We start from the raw sequence: 21,173 nt of genomic DNA, 5'->3' as shown, positions 1-21,173 counted from the left end.
AAAGCCCTCAAGTGTACCACGTCTTCCAGGGTCTTTACTCTTCTACACTAAACAGCCCTCAGGTCCTCCGACTGGACTCATCATCACCAATACCATTGCCATCACCACCATCATCATAGCCATCACTGCCACGATCACCATCATGATCACCATCATCACGGCCTCCACCATCATCATGGCCATTCTCAACACCACCATCACCATTGTCTTTGCTATCATCACCAACATCATCATCATCACCACCATCAGCAGCAGCAGCTTCCCTCCCCACCTTTGTCTTTTCCTTCCTGTCTGTGTTCCTCTCCTCCAGTTTTTGTTCCATGCAGGTCTTGCCCTTCCAGCAAGGTAAAGCTTGCTCTTACAAGCAAATGTTCTGCAGCCAGCCAGGTCACCTTAAGGATATCAGCGGCAAACAGCTAACATTTGCCAGGAACATTTGCATACACTGGTTATCTTATTTAATCCTCTCTGACCTCCTCCACTTTCCAAGGCCCTTCCACAAGCCCATTGTCTCACTGTGAGTCCTGCTTGAGCACTCTGTGAAGCAGCCAGGGCAGTCACTATTAGTCCATTTTGCAGTTGTAACACAGAGAAGCGAGTGTCCAGGCTGGAGTCAACATGGGTGCTCAAAGGGAGAGTCGGAGGAATCCAGCCCTTTCTGCTACTAAGTCCCTACGGCTTATCCTGCCCTGCTCCTTTTGCATTTCCCAAACCTCATTTGTTCAGGCACCACCTCTGTGATTTTTGCCAAATCCACATAATTCCAATTCTAGTTTTTATTTATATTTTTCTTTAAAGTGATTGAATTTATTGCAAAAAGAATGGTTTTATCATTACAGTAAACAGAGTACCAGAATAACTTTCCCTCAGATGTTGTTAGTTGCCATCAAATTGGCCCCTGACTCATGGCAACTCCATGCGCAATGGAATGAAACCATGCCCTGTCCTGCCCCACCCCGCCATCCCCATGATTGGTTGTGGATTGGTTTTGTTGTGATCCACAGAGTTTTCATTGGCTGATTTTTGGAAGTAGATCACCAGGCCTCTCTTCCTATGCTGTCTTAGTCTGGAAGCTCCCCTGAAACCTGTTCAGCATCCTAGCAACACGCTATCCTCCACTGACAGATGGGTGGTGGCTGCACATGATGTACGTTGGCCAGAAATCTTACCTGAGTCTCCCACGTGGAAGGTGAGAATTCTACCACTGAACCACCAATACCTCCTCACCCTAAAAATAAATACAGTGAAAACAAAACCAGCGTTGTTAAATTCTATGTAGCTTCTACTGCCTGAAGGGCCCCACCTAACCCTCTTTTTGTTAGAAAGGGAGTTGGCATGTGTTAGAGGTGGTAGAGACGCATCAGCACCAAACTGAGACTGTCTCTTTGACATAAAGAAGGAGGTTTGAGGAGAACTAAAAAATGAGCCTTCTCACTGTATGACTGAATGTTGGTGGATTTCTGTACCACTGGCCACCCTAATCCATCTCAGGATCACACATTTGGGAAAACATTTTCCTCATCCCAGGAAGCTGACACCATGTAGTGGTAAGAGGCCAGGTAGACCTGGGTTTGGAAGCTGGCTCGATGGCTTCTTCACGATATTGCTTGGCAACTCATCCTCTGAAGCTCAGTTCGTTGCTGTAGTTAGCTGCCATGGAGACGGTCACTCACGGTGACTCCATGCACAACGAAACGCTTCCCAGTCCTGTGCCATCCCCGTCACTGGTTGTTGATCAGAGCTTTGTGATCCATAAGGTTTTCAGTGCTGACATTTGGAAGTAATCACCAGGTCTTTCTTCCTAGTCTATCTTAGTCTGGAAGCTCCACTGAAACCTATTCAGTATCATAGCAACACTCAAGTCTCCACCGACAGATGGGTGGTGGCCATGCATGCAGTGCGTTGGTCGGAAATCGCACCCAGATCTCCTACATGGAATGAGAGAATTCTACCACTGAACCACCTCTGCCCCTGTCAGGCTGAGTTTACCCATCTGTAAATGGGCACAGCATCACAGCATACAGTGGTGGGAAGATGAAACGTGAAAGTAAAGGGATAGTGCTAGATGCATAATGGCTCCTCAGTAAATGTCCCTTCCCTTCCCACGGCTGTTCTCTGGTCTTCTCTTGGAAGCTCTTGGCTATGTTTCTTGTGAGAAAAGGCATCCAAGGTCGCCAGATGGGGAGAAGCAACAAGCCCTCCAAATAATCATGGATGTCCATTTGAAGTGGTCTGAGTACTGGGTGCAGCTCTGTGAGCCCTGGATGGTCTGCACAGCCCAAATGGGACTGTGTTCGGGTTGGGAGCAGAGGAATGACCTTAAGGAAGTGGGGCTAAAGGCCAGGGTGGGAAGTGACAGGGAATTTATAGAGCTGGAACCTGGTCCTGGGGCCAGGACACCGCCATGCTGTCAGAGTACAATATATGGAGACTACAAAGAAAACTAACTAGGTGCCCTGAGATTTCTTAAAGAGTGAACTTTGTCAAAACACTCCTGCTTAAACCTGCCCTCCGCTCTTCTGAGAAAACCCAGCCTCACCCCCGTGGCCCTGAGTCCCTCAGTGGTGAAAAGTGTTAATGCCCTAAGCTGCTAACTGAAAGGCTGGAGGTTCAAGTCCAGCCAGAAGCACGTTGGAAGAAAGTCCTGGTGATCTGCTTTCGAAAAACCAGCCATTGAGAACCCTGAGGAGCACAGTTCTACTCTGACACATTTGGGGTCACCATGAGTCAAAATCAAGTCAACGGCAACTGGTTTACCGGTCCTGTGGCCCACAAGACCCAGGTGATCTGGCCCCTGGAGACCTTTCTAGTATTAATCCAAACTTCTCTTCACCTTATTCAGAGGCTCCTGGCCACACTAGCCTTCTTTGGTTCCCCCAAAGCATCACCCACCCTCTACTAACCCTCTCCAAAGAGATCAGATGCACTCATTGCACCTGTAATTAAACACCATTTATGCTCATCCTTGTTTCTCTGTTGGTCCTTGCTAGACAAGTGTAAGCCCTTGGGGTGCGGGGCCCATGTCTGTTGCTCCCATTGCACACACATGAGGTTCTGTAAGCATTTGTTACAGGCCCACATCCAAATAGGGGTTGGCAAAGTGAATCAAGGGATTTTTGCCATCACAGATGTGGCCTGTCTTTGGCCAGTGAGGAGAATGGAATTAGGCAGCAATTTGAATTGTACAGACTCTTCAAAGGGCCCCTGGTGGGCTCAAGGGTCTTGTAGGTTCTCTCTGGGCCAGTGGTTACAACTGCCATTTGCAACCTGGCTTTTTTTCAGTGTTCTCAGGCACACTGCTGATCCAGTAGTGGGGAAGGGAGGGGAGAGGAAGAGAGAGTGTTAGGGGAGAGGCACTGCTGGGTCTCTGAATCATACTCTAGCTGAGTGGAGACCAAGAAATAACTCAGTAAGCTGAGTATGTAAGATTTTCCTGTCCAGCATATCAGATGAATGGCCAGGCTGCCTCTCCTTGATTACCTCCGAAGATGGGGGGGTCATTCCCTTTTCTGTGGCCACACTGGGGAGCAACGGATCTCCTGGTGAGGAGGACCTTTTAGCGATCTTACTCATAAAGTCACCAGAGACTCTCTGGGTGCCTTAATTTTCTTATTTGGGAAATGGAGGTAATAATAACTTACTCCAAAGATTGTTGAAGGATTTAATGAATGATAGTATGAGACGTGGTCAGAGGGGCAGTCGAGTGAGGCCTTCCCCTGACAGCTCCAGTGAAGGAGGAGGGACAGCTCACTGTATCTCTGGGCAGCACTGTTAGCAAGATCCCCTCACGCTGATCCCAAGCTTGCTTGCCTGCCTGCCAATTCCTCCCTGTGGCCCAGCTCAGCTCTCTGGAGCCACCCAGAGCTCGTGGGCTCCCAGGGTCCACCATTCTTCACTCCAGAGACCCCCAGTTCCTCAACCCCCAGTGGAAGTTTGCTGACTACTGCTCTGTGACAGTCCTGTGCTGTGTAAGACCCCATCTGCCCTTGAGGAGCCCACAGTTTAGTGTCTGATGTGGACCCAGCAAGATCTTCTGCTCTGGGTCAAGTAAATCTCCTTTCCTTCACAAGCATGTGCAGACCAGTGGTTCCTGGCTGCAGTGGCGTGCGTGTCTGTGAGCATGGGGTGTGCAGGAGGCGAGGGTGTTATTACCAGTGAGGACATCAATCACAGTGTGGTGACACAACCAGTGACATGCATCTTGCCTGTTCTCAAATGCATGGGCAGCAAAGACCAAAGTAACGGCCACACACTGCTGAAGAGTGTTATTTGCTTCAAGTCGTGTTTATGGGGGAGAAAGAACAATATTTCAAAAAATTAGATTTTATGTAAAAATCCAAATTTCCAGCTTCTTTTGAAAAACAGTCCTGGGCCACATTTCCACCAGCCCCCTGAAGGTTGGGGCTTAGCGGTGGCTTCCCCCCACACCCTCTGCAGGCATGCTTCTCCCCCTCTCCCCCAGCAGAGCTTCCCTAAGTGATAGGTTTGGGGAAAGCTGCTGAGAGCCTCATGAAGAAGGGGCTGTACATGCGATCCTGCATTGAGAGGGCACAGGGTGGGGCAGGAGAGAGGCGAATGAGGAGCTGGAGGAAGGCTTGGAACCAATCTGGACCAAGCATGGTGCTGAGTGCTTGTACACTATGTGGACCACCTACTAAGTGCCAACCTTTACATACATTCATCCTTTTAGTCCTCTCAATGGCCATATAATGTAGGGACTGTTGTCATCTCCAGAGCCCTGATGGCATAGTGGTTAAAGAGCTTGGCTGCTAACCACAAGGTTGGCAGTTCAAATCCACCAGCTGCTTGCTCCTTGGAAACCCTCTGCGGTAGTTCTACTCTGTGCTATAGGGTCACCTATGAGTTGGAATCGACTTGATGGCAATTTTTTTTTTTTTTTAAATTGTTATTACCAGTCTACAGTTAAGGTAGGGGGCAATGTTGGTTCAGTGGTAGAATTCTTGCTTCCCAGGAGAGAGACCTAGGTCCGATTCCTGGCCAATGCATCTCATGTGCAACCACCATGTGTCTGTGATTGGAGGCCTGTGTGTTGCTATGGTGCCGAACAGGTTTCAGGGGAGCTTCCAGGCTAAGATGTACTAGGAAGAAAGGCTTGGTGATCTACCTCTGAAAATCAGCCAATGAAAAGCTTAAGAATCACAAACGTCCGATCCACAACTGATCATGAAGATGGTGCAGGATCGGGCAGCGTTTTCTCCCGCTGTGCATGGGGTTACCATGAGTCGAGGGCCAACTTGACGACAGCTAACAATAACACAGTTAGGGAATTGAAGGTAGACAGGCACCAAGACATCACTCAGGCTGCAGAGAGAAGCAATAGGGCCAGAACCTAGCCCAGGTGGTCTGGTTCTCGCCACCCGCCAGGCCTCTGAGACACCGGACTTTGTCACCTTGAGGTAGCTGCTCTTGAGGCTAATAAAATTCAGCTACCTTAGAAAAGGAATATCAAGTTACAGATGCCACTGGCCTTTGTGGTTCTGCTCAGTCTGTGAACAGAAAATGCAAAACCCCTTTAGTGGAGTTTCAAAGCTTGTTTAAAGCTTGAAGAGGGGTCCTTTCAGAGATATCATATCTAAATGTCACATGTGGACCTTGTTTGGATCCTGATCCAAACAAAACTCTTGGATACAGGCTCAGGTACTGGAATATACTAAGGAGCACTTGGTGGTGCAATGGTTAAGCTCTCAGCTGCCAACCCAAAGGTCAGTCGCTCTGCAGGAGGAAAGACCTATCGATCTGTTCTTGGAAAGCTTACAGCCTGGGAAACCCTATGGGGCAGTTCTACTCTGCCCTATAGGGTCGCTAGGAGTCAGTATCAACTCCACAGCACACAGCAACATCAGAATATACGAAGGAAGCATTATTAATTCTGCAATTGTCTCAGGTGCAATAATGGTAAGGAGTCATGAACTCATCAGTTAGAAATGAACACTGGAATTTTTATGAACAAAGTTCCTTAGTGTCTTGAATTTACTTTGAAATATATTTTATTTACTTTAAAATATGCAAGTGAACAGACAAACATATACGTGGGGTGAGGAGATGGAAGAAAGATGATTGACATAAGGTGGAAATTGTTGCACTGGGGAGGGGAATGAGCACTGGGCTTCTTGTCTCTACTGCTCTGTATGTTCGGAAACTTCTGTAAAAAACTATTTTAACCAAGCAGGACCTCGCCCTGGGAAAGCGTGGGAACTGCTCTGCATCAACACTGTTCTACTTTCTTCCTCAATTCAACACTGGGCTGAGCCTTGTCCTCTCCCTGCTTCTCCTGCACCCCCTCCCGAATTTTGACAGCTCTGCCCATGACTTTGCTCTCTCCTCCCTCAGCTTCTTTGAATGCCTTTCACCTCACTCTACATGAGTTTGACCTTGTCAGCCCTCAGAATGGCGCTCTGGAATTCTCCTCAGCCCTTCCTCCTAGCCTGCCTCTCATCTCAGCCCCGGGCTCCTGATGAACAAGAGTCCTTTCACCCTGCTGCAGTGGGTTCTAATCCCAGCTCTGATACTTACCAGTTAGGCCGTTATGGCCAGGGGACTTTGCTTGGAGCCCCAATTTCCTGTTCTGTAAAATGATGTCTTAGTTATCCAGTGCTGCTGTAACAGAAATACCACAAATGGAAGGCTTTAACAAACACATTTATTTTCTCACAGTTTAGGAGGCTAGAAGTCTGAATTCAGGGTGCCGGCTCTAGGGGAAGGCTCTCTGTCTGTTGGATCTGGAAGAGGGTCTGTTCTTTTGAGTTTCTGCTCCTGGACAGCCTTCATGTGGCTTGGCATCTCTCTTCCCCATCTCTGCTTGCTCACTTGTTTGTTCAATCTCTTTTATATCTCAAAAGAGATTGACTCAAGATACACCATACACTAATCCTGCCTCATTAACATAACAAAGACAATCGATCCCTAATGGGATTATAACCCTAGACATAGAGGTTAGGATTTACCAGTGGCATCACTAGGGTTGGTGTCACCCAGTGTGGTAAGCTCATGGTGTCACCACCACCTCCGTGGCCTTCTTCCATAGCAGACCATACAGAATGCTTCGTAATGTTTTTTGTACTGCTGTTATTTATAGATCGTAATTCCTGTATATCACTCCTTCTTTTCCTTTAATCACTACTTCATTCTCAAAAAAGTTATTGTGTGTAGGTTCACAAATACTAATTACCACAATATTGTAGCTAAAAGCCAGAAAATTTGACAAAATGAGTCACTATACAAACACCGGCAGCAACGAAAACAACAGCCTGTGCTTGTAGTGCATAAGAATGAAACCACATGATCTGAAGCGTCACTGTAATTGGCTAATAATGACAGCTCTGACTGGAGTGCATTAGAAGGTTCGAAAAGTAAATTAGCATAGAGTTTTAGCCTTGTAGGTATATTGATACATGTAAACTTGGTTTACAAAAATGTTTTGTTGTTGTTGTAACTAACTACAGGGATTTTTTTTTAAACACCCATTTTGGTGTCATCCCCTCTGCCGGTGTCATCCCCTCTGCCAGTGTCACCTGGTGTGGTTCGCACCCCCTGTACCCTTGAGGGAGCTGTGACGCCACCTGGATTTACAGCACTTATTTTTTGGGGGAGGGCACAATTCAATCCATAACAAATGAAGATTATAATCCTACCAGGGTGTTGAGGGGTTCATGAAGGTTAAGAGCAAGGCTCTTCTAGAGCCAATTACGTGAGTTAGGTTCTGACTCTATGCTTCTCTTTGCTGCCTGAGCAATGTCTCCACTTCTCTCTGCCTCTGATTCCCTAACTGTAGACTGGAGGTAACAATGTCTCATGGTAATCCCATGCACAACAGAATGAGATCCTGCCCAGTCCTGAGCCATTCCCATGATCGGTTGTGAATGGGATCATATGTAACCCATGGAATTTTCATTGACTGATTTTCAGAAGTGGATCTCAGTCTTAGTCTGAAAGCTCTGCTGAAACCTGTTCAGCATTCTAGAAATATGCAAGCCTCCACTGACAGACTGGTGGTATCTGTGCTTGAGGTGCACTGGCTGGGAATCTAATCCAGGTCTCCTGCATGGAAGGAGAGAGTTCTACCACTGAACTGCAACTGCCCCCTGGAGATAACAATAGTTCCTATGTTATATGGCTGTTGTGAGGAACAAGCAGGCAAATGTGTGTAAAGCTCAGCGCTTAGTAGGTGCTCAGTAAATATTAATTCTGTATGTCATGCACAGCACTCAGCACCATGCTTGGCCCAGAGTGGTTCCCCATCTTCCTTGAGTTATCTCCATACCACACCTGACCTACCTACCCCCAGCCCTAGAAGATCAAACCATGGGCTTTTTACCTTCTGGCCCAGATTCCGAGGCTTTCTGAAGATGCCCAATCAGCCCAGTCCCAAATACATTAAAAAATGTAGATTTAACTGGCTTATGTAACAATAGCCAAATATTGCAAATGACCTTCATATGTTCAAAAAGAGAATGGTTGAGTAAATTATGTCATAGTAGAATTAATAGAGCCACTACTATCACTTTTGGGAAGCCATGAAATAATAAGGGAAAATTCCTGTATTTAAGTAAAAATACCAAGATGCAAATCGTAGATAGAGGATGATTATAACTATGAACTCCTGTCCTGTTAGCTTACAGGGAAAAAACAGTAAGTAAAATTTATGCTGAGGAGGAAAGACTGGATGGTAGTAACGGTTTTCTTTGAATGGTGTTCTATGTGATTACTATCTTCTTTCTACATTTCTTCTTTCAAAAATTTCTATATTGAGCATTAATTCTACAGTGACCAAAAAAAAAAAAAAAAAAGCAAGCAAGGTTTGGAACAGTGGGTATAATTGGCTCCCTTTGTGTCAAAAATAAAACATGTACAGTGAAATCTGTGAGAGCCAGAACTCGACAAGATTGCCTTGTTTTTCCGGGTCTTGCAAGTTTCTGCCTTTGACAGGCTGCAGTCTTACCACTTTTCTATCGCTCTCTATTAGTGGAAAATATTTATGTTTCCCTTCTCTGACAGTTTTCTGCCTTACCCAGGTGCCGGTTTTCATGGGTTTTACTGCATATATACATATATATTTGTTTTTCCTTGTATTTGCATCAAGAAAGTCTGGGAGGTGCCACAACAAGCTAACAGAAATGATCATCTCTTTGTTTTTTTTTTTTGGAGGGGGAGGCAGGGCAGATGGGGGCTGGGGTGGGAGCTAGGCCTTTCACCCTGTTCCTTTGTGTACTGGACTTTTGAGCCACATGAAGGCCTCACCTATTCAAAAATTTAAAGGAAAAAAAACCCCAGGCAGGTAATAAACCTGTAGAAAAAGGCATTTCTCCAAGTGGGTCCATGGATGTTTATTAAAGGTGTGGCTTTGGAAAGGAATCTATGCATTTGGGAAGTACAAAGGTGAATCGAATCAAGCTGGGGACTCGAATGCAGACTTGAGTGAACCCACCAGCTTGTGCTGGGACCCTCTCAGAGGGTGCTATGTATTGCAGGGTTTCCAAAAAGCCAAATCCATTGGTCTGTACCATTTTGTCCTGCTGCCTCTCTTCTCCCTCCCCAGACACCTGAAAAACACCACTCCCCCAGTTCCTTGTGCCTTCCATGGCCATGTCCTTGTGCCTTCCTGGACCCACGAGACTGACAGCAGCTGTTCCCATGTCTTTCACTACTTAGGCCCCTCCCACTGCCTCCTATACCACCTTTGTCAAATTGTATCTCTACAACAGCTTTTAAATCTGTTTCCTTCTCTCCAGCAGCAGTGCCCCGGCCTTCCTCACTGCTCACTTGGACACAACCAACTGCATCCTGACGAGGTTCCTGGCCTCCTGTTCTCTCCTCAGCCCCACCTGCCTCCTTGCTGTCTGGAGAAAGAGCATTTTAGAAAATACAAAACTGCTCACCTCTACCCTCAGCCTAACATCTTTCCATGACTTCTATCCAAACGAAGTCCAAACTCCTCAGCCTGGCATTGAAGATTTTTCAAGATCTGAGTGCTCTTGACCCCTCTATTACCTCCATCCACAGCCTCTGGGGCCTTGGGCAAAAGCAAATTGCTCTGAATGCCCTGAGGGCTCTTGGCAGTTTTGCAGCTCTGTGCTTTGCATGTGTTCTTTCTCAATCTGGAATATCTAGACACACCATCTACCTTCTGCACTCCCCTTCACCTCTAAGCCCAGCTGTGCGAATGCTTCCCTGATGCCCCTAGGCCACCTGAGTGGACTCTGTTCTCTGTGGTTTGCACATGGCTTACAGGCTGCATCTGTCCCCCTGCGACATCATTTTTATGTTACTCCCTCCTTGTAAGCCCTCCTCATTAGATCCATCCTTCAGCAGGGGTCACATTTATCCATCTCTGGGTCGCCAGTACACTGCCCAGGCTGGGCACAAGCAGGGCCCAGGGAGTGTTTGCTGAATGACTGAATGAGTGAAATGAATGCCTCTGATGTTAAGAGAACACTGAGGCTGGAGGAGTAGTCTCCCAGGAAGAGTGGGCAATTCCGGAGCTGAAAGTGACCCCAAGGTGTAAGAGTCATTGCTGGGGCTGGAGGTGTTTATGATCTGTCTTGCTGTGTCTGGGGGCTGGACAATAGGTCAAAGCTGCCGCAAGCTTTTGGAGACTGTTCCCCAGGGCTGGCGACCATCAGCCGTGCTGCCTGATCCTATCCGTGACCAACTTGGCTCTAGCCACCCTTCTCTCACTGCAAAAGCCTGTGCCCTCCTGGCAGCCTGTCTCACAGAAGAAGACATCAGAGAAGGGCAGAGTTAGAGAGGCCCTTTGAGATCAGCCAGTCATGACTCCACTGCTTTTCAGATGAAGAAGCTGAGGCCCAGGGAGGGGCGATGTCTCACCCGGGGTCACAGTGAGTGGCATATACATAAATGGAATATTTTTCAGCCATAAAGAGATTGAAGTCCTGATACATGCCACAACATGGGAACCTTGAAAATGTTCCAAACCAAAAAACCAAATCCATTGTAATCGAGTTGATTCCGGCTCACAGCGACTCTATAGGATAGAGTTTTTTTTTTAATCTTTACTGGAGTTGATTGCCAGGTCTTTTTTTCTGTGGAGCCACTGAATCCACCTGGGTTGAAACCACTGATCCTTTGGTTAGCAGCCGAGCACTAAACAATTGCATCACCAGGGCTTCTTATACATATAGATACAGATATACAGTATGCCAAAATCAAACCAAACCCACTGCCGTCGAGTTGATTCCAACTCATAGTGACCCTATAGGACAGAGTAGAACTGCCTCATAGAGTTTCCAAGGAGCGCCTGGCAGATTCGAACTGCCAACCTTTTGGCTAGCAGCCGTAGCACTCAACAACTACTCTACCAGGGTTTCCGATATACCGTATAGATATCCAAAAAAATGTTGAAATTGGAACTGCTTTGTTACATGTGTGTATATCTACATCCACATCTATATCACTGAGTCAGAATTGACTCTGCTGCAACGGGTTTGGTTTTTTGGATATTTTTATACCGTATATCCAAAAAACCAAACCCGTTGCTGTGGAGTCAGTGATACAGATGTGGATGTAGATATACACACATGTAACAAAGCAGTTCCCATTTCAACATTTTTTACACATACAATTCAGTGACATTAATTAGCCATAGCAACTATATATATTGGTGTGTGTGTATTTACCATAATAATAAAAGAAAGATCGTATCAGATAGTAATAAATGATTAAAGGAAACCTTGAGATATGCTAGAGAGAGCTTGGGGGTGGGTACTCGAGATTGGGAAGACAGGAGGGTCTCTCTAGTCTGACCACACAGCTACTGTGCAAACGGACGTCCAGGCAGAGGAAACAGCAAGTGCAAAGGACTACGGAGGGAGCAAGCTTGTCGTGTCGCTTTTGAGGCAATGAGGTCAGAGCAGAGTAAGTGAGGGGAGAGAGATGGGAGATACATTCCAAGCCATAGGCAGGGCGAGATTGTATAGGGCCTTGTAGATTTTGTGGGGACTTTTTTTTTTGCTTTCATTCTAAGTAAGGAAATCCCTGAGGACTCTGTTCCTGGCCAATGCACTTCACACGCAGCCACCACCCATCTGTCAGTGGAGGCTTGTGTTACAATGATGTTGAACAGGTTACAGGGGAGCTTCCAGACTAACACGGACTAGGGAGAAAGGCTGGGGATCTACTTCTGGAAATACTGAAAACACTATAGATCACAACAGTTCAACCCGCAAACAATCACGGGTATGGCGCAGGACTGATCAGCATTTCCTTCCATTTTGTGTGGGTTGGCCATGAATCAGGGGCCGACTAGACGGCAGCTAACAACAACAACAAAGGGATGACACACAAAGTTTAAAAGATGACTCTGAACTAAATAGAAGTTTCACTGAAGAAGATCTACAAGTGAGCAGTGAGCACAAGAAATGATGCCCAACGTCATTAGCCATCATGGAAATGCAAATCAGAACTTCAGTGAGATTCTACTTCATACCCACTAAGAAAGCCATTATTAAAAAGACAGATAATAGCAAGCACGGGCAGGGATGTGGAGAAATCAAAACCTCATACATTGCTCATGTGAATGTAAAATAGTGCAGGCACTTTGGAAAGCCGTCTGGCAGTTCCTCAAAAGGTAAAACAAAGTTGCCACATGACACAGAATTTTACTCTTAGGAATAGTCCCAAGAAAAATGAAAACATAACATCCACGTAAAAACTTGTACACGAATGTTCATAGCAGCATTACTCATAACAGACAAAAAGTAAAAACCATGGCTTCAGGGGGCATCTAAATCAATTGGCAGAATAAAATCTATTAAGAAAACATTCTGCATCCCACTTTGAAGTGTGGCGTCTGGGGTCTTAAATGCTAGCAAGCGGCCATCTAAGATGCATCAATGAGTCTCAACCCACCTGGATCAAAGGAGAATGAAGAACACCAAGCTCACAAGGTAATTATGAGCCCAAGAGACAGAAAGGGCTACATGAACTAGAGACTACATCATCCTAAGACCTGAAGAACTAGATGGTGCCCGGCCACAACTGATGACTGCCCTGACAGGGAACACAACAGAGAACCCCTGAGGGAGCAGAAGAACAGTGGGATGCAGACCCCAAATTCTCATAAAAAGACCAGACTTAATGGTCTGAGTGAGACTAGAAGGACCCTGGCGGTCATGGTCCCCAAACCTTCTGTTGGCCCAATACAGGAACCGTTCCTGAAGCCAACTCGTCAGACATAGATTGGACTGGACAATGGGTTGGAGAGAGATGCTGATGAAGAGTGAGCTACTTGCGTCAGGTGGACACTTGAGACTATGTTGGTATCTCCTGTCTGGAGGGGAGATGGGAGGGTAGGGGGGTTAGAAACTGGCAAAAATGGTCACAAAAGGAGAGACTGAAAGGAGGGAGCGGGCTGACTCATTAGGGGGAGAGTAAATGGGAGTATATAATAAGGTGTATATAAGTTTATGTGAGAGACTGACTTGATTTATAAACTTTCACTTAAAGCACAATAAAAATTATTAAAAAAAAATAACCCAAATGTCCACCAAGTAATGAATGGACAAAATGTGGCATATTCATACCATACAATGTAATATTATTTGCCCATAAAAGGAAAGAAATACTAATACATGCTACAATGTAGATGAACTTTGAAAGCATTATCCTGAGTCAAAGAAGCTATACACAAAAGACCACATATTGTATGAGCCCATTTATATGAAATGTCAGAACAGGCAAATCTATAGAGACAGAATGTAGATTAGTAGTTGCCTAGGGCTTTGCTGAGGGAGGGGGAGGCACTGGCACAGGGTGAGTAACGACTGGGATGATGGAAATGTTCTGATGTGTGATAGTAGTGATGGTTGCATAACTCCGAATATACTAAAAACCACTGAACTGTACACTTGAAATAAGTGAATTGTATGGTATGTAAATAATGCTGTTATATTAAAAGAAAAAAAAAAAAAAAGACCACTCTGGTTGTTGTGTGAAGAATGGATGACAGTGGGGCAGGGCAGCAGAAGTGGTGAGACCAGGTGGCCAACAAGGCTATCATGGAAACAAGGTGGCCAGCACAGAGTAGGTGCTTAGCAAATATTTGTGGATGCCTGTGTCTTGCACATACTGGTCCCTATTCAAAAATACCCTTTACTTCTAACGCAGGTTTCTCAATCTTAGCACTATTGACGTTTTGAGCAGAATAAGTCTTGTGTGGGGGGTGGGGGGCTTTCCTGTGCATTGTGAGATGTTTAGTTGCATCCCTGGCCTCTACCCGCTGGATGCTGGCAACCCCTGCTCCCAGCTGTGACAACTAAAAATGTCTTCAGACATTGCCAAATGTCCTCTGAGGGGCAAAATTGTCACCTGTTCAGAACAACTGTCCTAACTTCTCTTTCTCACCTGGTGAATTGCACCCTGTTGTTCAGGAACCACTTCAAATATCATTTCTGCGTAGCCTTCGCCATGTATCCACTGAGGCCCCTTGATTTCTTAACTTCCCCCATCAAAGGCCCTAGGACACTGTTTTCACACCACCATCACCACCCCCTCTGTCTATGAGCTCCCTGGAGATGATGCTTTATGCACATTGGCTTCCTAGCATCCAGCACACAGTCCAGCACTTTGGAGGCCTCACTGCTGAGCTCTTTTCTCACCTGTGAAATCAGCAGATCCACTGCTTCTTACTGGGTTTCTGTGACAGGTTGGTTAAAGGCTGGCTGACTAGGCCTGTTGACCTGACTCTGGTTAAGAGCGTTAGCTCTGGATTTAGATAGGTTGGCTTGCAATCTCTGTGATGTTGGGCAAGTGGTCTAATGTACCTGACTCTTGACTCTAGGTTTCCTCTCTGTAAAACGGAGATATTAGTAGTGTCTACCTTAACTAGACCAATAAACAACATCATGATAAATGAAGAAGAAAATGAAGTCAAGAATTTCATTCTACTTGGATTAACAATCAATGGCCATGGAAGAAGAAGCAGTCAAGATATCAAACGACATATTGCATTGGGCAAATCTGCTGCAAAAGACTTCTTTAAAGTTTTCAAAAGTGAAACATCGCTTTGATGACTAAGGTATGCCTGACTCAAGCCCTGATTTTTTTCAGTCTCCTCGTAAGCATGTGAAAGCTGGGTAAAGGAAGCCAGAAGAAGAGTTGATGCATTTGAGCTGTGGTGTTAGTGACGAATGTTGAATATACTGTGTACTCCCAGAAGAATGAACAAATTAGTCCTAGAAGAAATACAATCAGAATGTTTCTTAAAAGCTAGAATGGTAAGACTTTTACTTGCTTACTTTGGATAGCTCATCAGGAAAGACCAACTGCTAGAAAAGGACATCATGTTTGGTAAAGTAGAGGGCCAAGAAAAATGAAAGAAACCCTCGATGCGATAAATTCACACAATAGCTACAACAATGCACTCAAACATGCCAACAATCATGAAGATGGCGCAGAAGCAGGCAATGTTTTGTTTTGTTATACATGCGTTGGAGCCGACCCAGCTGCAACTAACCACAATGACAACCTCTTAGGATTATTGTGAGCATAAAGTAAGAACAAAATTAATGTCAGCTATTTTTTTTTATTATTTGTATTAATAATTGAATTATTCTTTTTGTCTCCCAAGGGACCTGCCAAGCCTCAAGACAGAGGTGCCTTCTCATTCACAAGTGGGTATGTGCCAGCCCTGTCCTGGGTACTGGTGAGGAGAAGGGGTGGGTGGGTGACATTGTCCTTATTTTCAAGGAGCCTGGGGGCGACAGATAAACTTGTGGGCTGTGGGGTTCCCAGAAGATCTGGTTTGAGCGGAATCTTGAAGGATGCGTAGGAAGGAGTTGTCAAGCAAAGGAGGGCACTGCAAGCAGGAGAAAGTGCTCTTGCGAAAGCTTGGTGGTGGGAAGAACAGGGTTGATTCAGACAGCTGACTGTAGATTGTTGTAGTTGGACCAGCAGAGGGTACAGTGGGATAGCTGGAGGTGATGAGGCTGGGAAGGGACCAGACTGTGATGAACCATGTTTGCCAGTCTAAGGACATTGGGCTTGATCCAATTGTGAAAAGGTAGGCATGGAATACATTTGAGTAAGGGTGCACTGTCCTCAGATCTGTACTATCAGATTGACAAAAGGATGACGAATGTATCAGAATTGGAAGAGACAAGATAGGAGGCGAGATATGGTAAAAAATTCAATCTGGCAAATGCTGCTGAGCCCTTCCAAAGACAATTCAGTCTCCACCACCATGGGCCTGGCAGGCCCTGAGATGGGTTGCCAGTTTTATAGATCCACACAGAGATCTCCCTCCCTGCGCTCAGCAAAAGCCAGACAGTTCTATGTGCACTAATGATTGAAGTATATGCTCATTGCATAGAATCTGGAAAATTCAGAAAATATAAAGAGTCAGGGAATAAATGTCCCATAATCTTGCTGTCCTCAGGCAAACACAGTTAACATTCTCTAGCCTATTTCCTTCCTGTCTTTCTTCTAAGGTTTTGCCACAGATCTGACCATGCCCCCCATATATTTAGAGAGACAGAAAGAGAGAGAGAGAGACACCCTAGGTGGTATGAACAGTTAACACACTTGGCTGCTAATAGAAATGCTGGAGGGTCGAGTCCACCCAGAGGGCCTTTGGAAGAAAGGCCTGGGTGATCTACTTCTGAAAAATAAGCCATCAAAAACCCTAATGAGTACAGTTCTACTCTGACACACACGGGGTCACCATGTGTTGAAATCGACTCAATGGCAACTAGTTTTATACACACGCAAACACATGTAAGTATATATATGTGTGTATACGTATATATGTGTGTGTGTATGTGTCTTGGTTACTTTGGATATGTCATCAGGAAAGACCAACTGCTAGAAAAGGACATCATGATTGTTATAGTAGAGGGTCAGTGAAAAGGAGGGAAACCCTCCATGAGATGGATTAACACGAAAGCTGCAACAATGGACTCAAACATACCAACAATTGTGAGAATGATGCAGGATTGGGCATGTTTTGTCCTGTTATATACAAGGTCGCCGTCTTAGCTATCTAGGGCTGCTATAACAGAAATACCACAAGTGGTTGGCTTTAACGAGCAGAAGTTGATTCTCTCACAGTTTAGGCGGCTAGAAGTCCGAACTCAGGGTGCCAGCTCTAGGGGAAGGCTTTCTCTCTTTGTTGGCTCTGAAGGAAGGTCCTTGTCTCCTTTTAGCAACTGTGGGCCCAGCATTCCTTGGCGATCTCTTGGCATAACAGGATCAGGATCAGAAATGACTCAGAATATAGTTCTTCGGTCAGGACAGCTTCTCAGCCATGCTAGCAGGCAAGCCTCTCTACCTCCCTCCACCCCCCCTCCCCGGGCCCTCGACCTCACCTCTGCCCTGCTTGGGCAAGTGTTACAAAGCTCTTCAGCTCCACCGATATGTGCCCAGGGGTACCCCAAAAAGGCACTTAGCTCTCCTGCCCATGGGTCAGTAGCCCATTGTGCCATCTACTGCCAGTCTCCTGGTTCTCCTGTCCCTTCTTCTTGCTGTTTTGTGCTGTCTCTGGTGTTACAGCTCTCTGTCTCCTGGGTCTAGAAGGTTCTCAGTGCAAGGACCCCAGGTCCAAAGTACACACTCCACTCCTGGCTCTTCTTTGTTGCTGGTGGTGAGGTCCCCTCCCTCTCTGCTTGCTTCTCTCCCATTATCTCTTGTAAGATAAAAAGTGTGAGTGAGCATGTGACTTAAGTAAGGGTGTGTCTTGAGTAAGGGTGTGAATTGAGTAAGGGTGTGACTCAAGATACATCCCACACTAAGCCTTCCTCATTAACATATAGAGGTTTAGGATTTACAACACATCACAAAATGGAGAACAATTATGCAATACTGGGACTCATGGCCTATATTTTGAGGGGACACGATTCAACCCATTACAGTTGCCATGGGTTGGAGCCAAGTCCACAGCAACTAGCAATAACAACATACACACACACACAGTTACTTTGGATGTCATTGCCATCCAGTCAATTCCGTCTCATAGTGACCCTATAGGACAGAGTAGAACTGCCCCATAGGATTTTCTAGGCTGTAATCTTTACAGAAGCAGACTGCCACATCTTTCGCCCACAGAGCAGCTGGCGGGTTCAAACCACTGACCTTTCAGTTAGCAGCCAAGGACTTAACCACTGAGACACCAGGGCTCATATATATGTATATGTATATGTATGTGTATATATATATGTATACGTGTGTGTATATATATATGTATATGTGTGTATACATATACACACAAACACATATATACACATATATATACACACAGACATATATATGCATAAGCGTGTCCCCATTCATTACAAACTTTGTGTTTTTAATAGCCACATGATATTCTATCATATGGCTGTTCCATAATTTACTTAATTGATTCCCTACTGTTGGACCTCTAGACGATCTGTGATTGTTGGTGAATATCTTTGCATTTAAAAGGGGCTTTGCTTGGATCCCCATCATTTTATCTGGATGTACTCCTGCGTTCTTTGAAAACATTTTTGGTGAAGGAACTTCTCCATCTTGCCAGGACACTCATTTTCCCGGCATCAGGAATTTCCTCCCCAATGCTGAGCTAAATTCTTGGAATAGTGACTTAATCCCGTTTCCCTCTCTCGGGCATTGGTGGAGATGGACCACAGCTGGCCTCAACTTCTCCTAAGACACAGGGCCCAGGAAGGTCAGTTCAGCCGTTAGCCAAGGATGGAGGATGGGAAGTATCTGTGAACCCAGGAGACTCAGCCTAGGCCAAGGTTAATGGGGAAGAGGTTAACCAGGACAAGGTGGTGGAAGAAGGAAAAGAAGCTAGCAGGCTGGCCTGATATCTGCTTCCCATGGGGTGTTGAGTAATTACCTCCTTTCCTTCCAGACCCCCAGACAAAGCACTTGGCAATGATGTTCCAACCCCTCTGCCAACCCACTTTATCCAGTCATAAGTAAAAGCTCTTCCCACTACATACATGTGGAACTACAAACCAACACTGATCTCACACCTGCCAGGTGCCAGGCCCTGTGCTAGGAACCTTACACATTCATACCTTGTGGGCCACGTGGTACCACTGTAAACATCTAGGAGTCGGGTAGACCTAGGTCCAATCCCAGCTCAGTCCCTTCCTGCCAGTGTGACTGTGTGGAAACCATTTACCTCGTAAGCCCTGGCTTTCTCATCTGTAAATTGGGTTGAATGGCACCTGCTTCCAGGGCTGTTGTGATGGCTGTAGCCAATGCTATACATTAATAAAGCACCAGGTACAGACAGGTCTGCACCTACTAGGTGCTTGAGAGGTGCTTTTATTCAGTTCTCCTTATACCTCAGGGTCAGAAATGTCAATAAATAAAATCTATCCAATTGCCTTTGATAACCTCAGTGACAGGGAACTCATTGCTTCTGAGAGATAGGAATTCATTACTTTTGTTACAAGGTAAGGAAACTCAGGCTCAGAGGGAGAGGATAAGGTAGGGCCTTTACAGGACATAAATGATCATTTGGGAGATGCCAGGTCTTAGAGAACCATCAGGTGATTGGGTGGGAGGCCGAGTTCCTGTGTTCCTCAAGCCCCCTGGGCCCTGCTTCATGCCCACCCAGGGCCACCACTCCGCTCCAACCATTGACCATCTCAGGCAAAGGAGAGGGAGAGGACCTGGAGCATACAAATGTGTTCTCAGGAAGCAACCAGAGCCAGGGCTCTCAGGTCACTGGAGTTGGGGATGACATCCTATTGGGGAACACCATAAACCACTGGCACTTGTCTGCCCCACCTCGGTACCCTCACAACTCCCTCCAAGGGGTGTATTAGCATCCCCCTTTTTACAGGGGAGGAAACTGAGGCTCACATGTTCAAGGTCAAAGCATTACTTAAAAGGGGGAATGGCTATTAACTGCCAGTCCCTCTCACCAGGCAGGCGAATCCTTCTCCAGATGTTCCAGGGAGGGCTTCTGCCAACCAGCCGGGGGCTGCTTGTCCTAACTCCCCGGTCCAGGGCACCAATGGAAGCCAGCTGCCTGGGGTCCCCAAGGTGCTCAGAGCACCCCTCCTCCTCATCCCTGGCTCCCTGGTGGCCTGGCTTAAACAGAGAAAGTGGCTCCGTGCTCCCACGGAACCCTCCCACTCAGCCACCCCCCCCCCAAAAAATGCCACCGCCCAAACCCGGGCAAAACCGGGACAGTCTGGGAACAAGTGGACTTTCCAAACCCACCCCCACGAGGAAAAGGTGACATTACCCAGACCCCGCGCCCCGAACGCGGCGGGGAACGGGGGCTTGCATCCCATCCTCAGAACGCCCCTCTTGGGGCACAGGGAAGAAACCGGAGGACAGGAGTCAGAGGGACTTCTCCAAGGTCAGGCACATCCCGCGAGTGGCAGGCAGGGACTCGAGCCCGGGGTCGCGGCCACGACGCCCGCCAGGGTCCGGGAGCAGCTGCCTGGTCACCCCCGGCCGCTCCTGCGGGTCCCGCGCCCACCGCAGTTCCCACCCGGAACGAGGCCCTGCGAGGAGGCGGCCGCCTTACCTGGTGCCGCTGCAGCCGGGCGGGGTTGCGGCCGGGCTCCCCTCGGCTCCCGCGCCTGCCTGCGCGGGCTGCGCTCCTGGTCCCGGCAGAGATGCCCAGGGCGGCGCGCGCCTCGCACCCACTTCCTCGGCTCCGCCCCCAACTGGCTCCGCGCTCCCCCTGCCTCCTTTCGTTCTCAATTCCTCCTTCCCTCTGAAGTCTGTTTCTCTGTTTCTCATGCACAGCGCGCGTACACGCGCGCGCTCACACACATTTTTCCTTCGCTTTTCTTCTTCATCTCCCTCTCCCACACCCTCACCACAAAAACCTCACCTTCTCTTTTCCTTTCTCCTGGACCTTCTTTCCTCCTCTTTGACTCTGACACTTCGCTTCCTCTTATCTCTGTGACTGTGCTGCCCCTCCACTCATGCTCCTTCCTCCCTCTGCGCACTCCCCCCTCACATCCTCTCACTTCCCCTAGGTTGGGAGACAGCCTGGCCTGGGGCCCAGAGTCCAGCTGGTGCAGACATGGGCTGAGTGGAAGAGGCGTGCCAGCTGTGGTCCAACACTTGTCTCTGGCCACTACTGGAGCCCCTGTCCTGGGGGCTGGACCCACCACTGGGTCAGGGGGAAGCCCCTCATCTTGCCCCCCCCCCCGCCTCCCAACAAGACCTTATTGTTGTTACCTGCC

At 47.0% G+C, this 21,173-nt stretch overlaps 1 protein-coding gene across 11 annotated transcripts in view; it reads right to left on the bottom strand.

The window, feature by feature from the left end:
- Positions 1-20,878, bottom strand: part of HRH2 (histamine receptor H2) — a 75,560-nt gene extending 54,682 nt beyond the window's left edge. For 6 of the 11 annotated variants that reach the window (XR_007516185.1, XR_007516184.1, XR_007516186.1 and 3 more), the window contains exon 1: positions 20,504-20,784. The gene's annotated coding sequence lies outside the window, so the exon portion shown is untranslated. Of the gene's footprint in view, positions 1-1,169; positions 1,229-20,503; positions 20,785-20,815 lie in introns of those variants that run through there. The other 5 variants (XR_007516187.1, XM_049874359.1, XM_049874357.1 and 2 more) reach the window with 4 other exon arrangements.
- Between the last annotated feature and the right edge of the window lie 295 nt (positions 20,879-21,173).

The sequence above is a fragment of the Elephas maximus genome, chromosome 2, assembly GCF_024166365.1.
Source record: "Elephas maximus indicus isolate mEleMax1 chromosome 2, mEleMax1 primary haplotype, whole genome shotgun sequence".
Taxonomy (NCBI): domain Eukaryota; kingdom Metazoa; phylum Chordata; class Mammalia; order Proboscidea; family Elephantidae; genus Elephas; species Elephas maximus.
The sequence above is the reverse complement of the archived record's forward strand: the minus strand, read 5'-3'. Positions and strand labels throughout refer to the sequence as shown.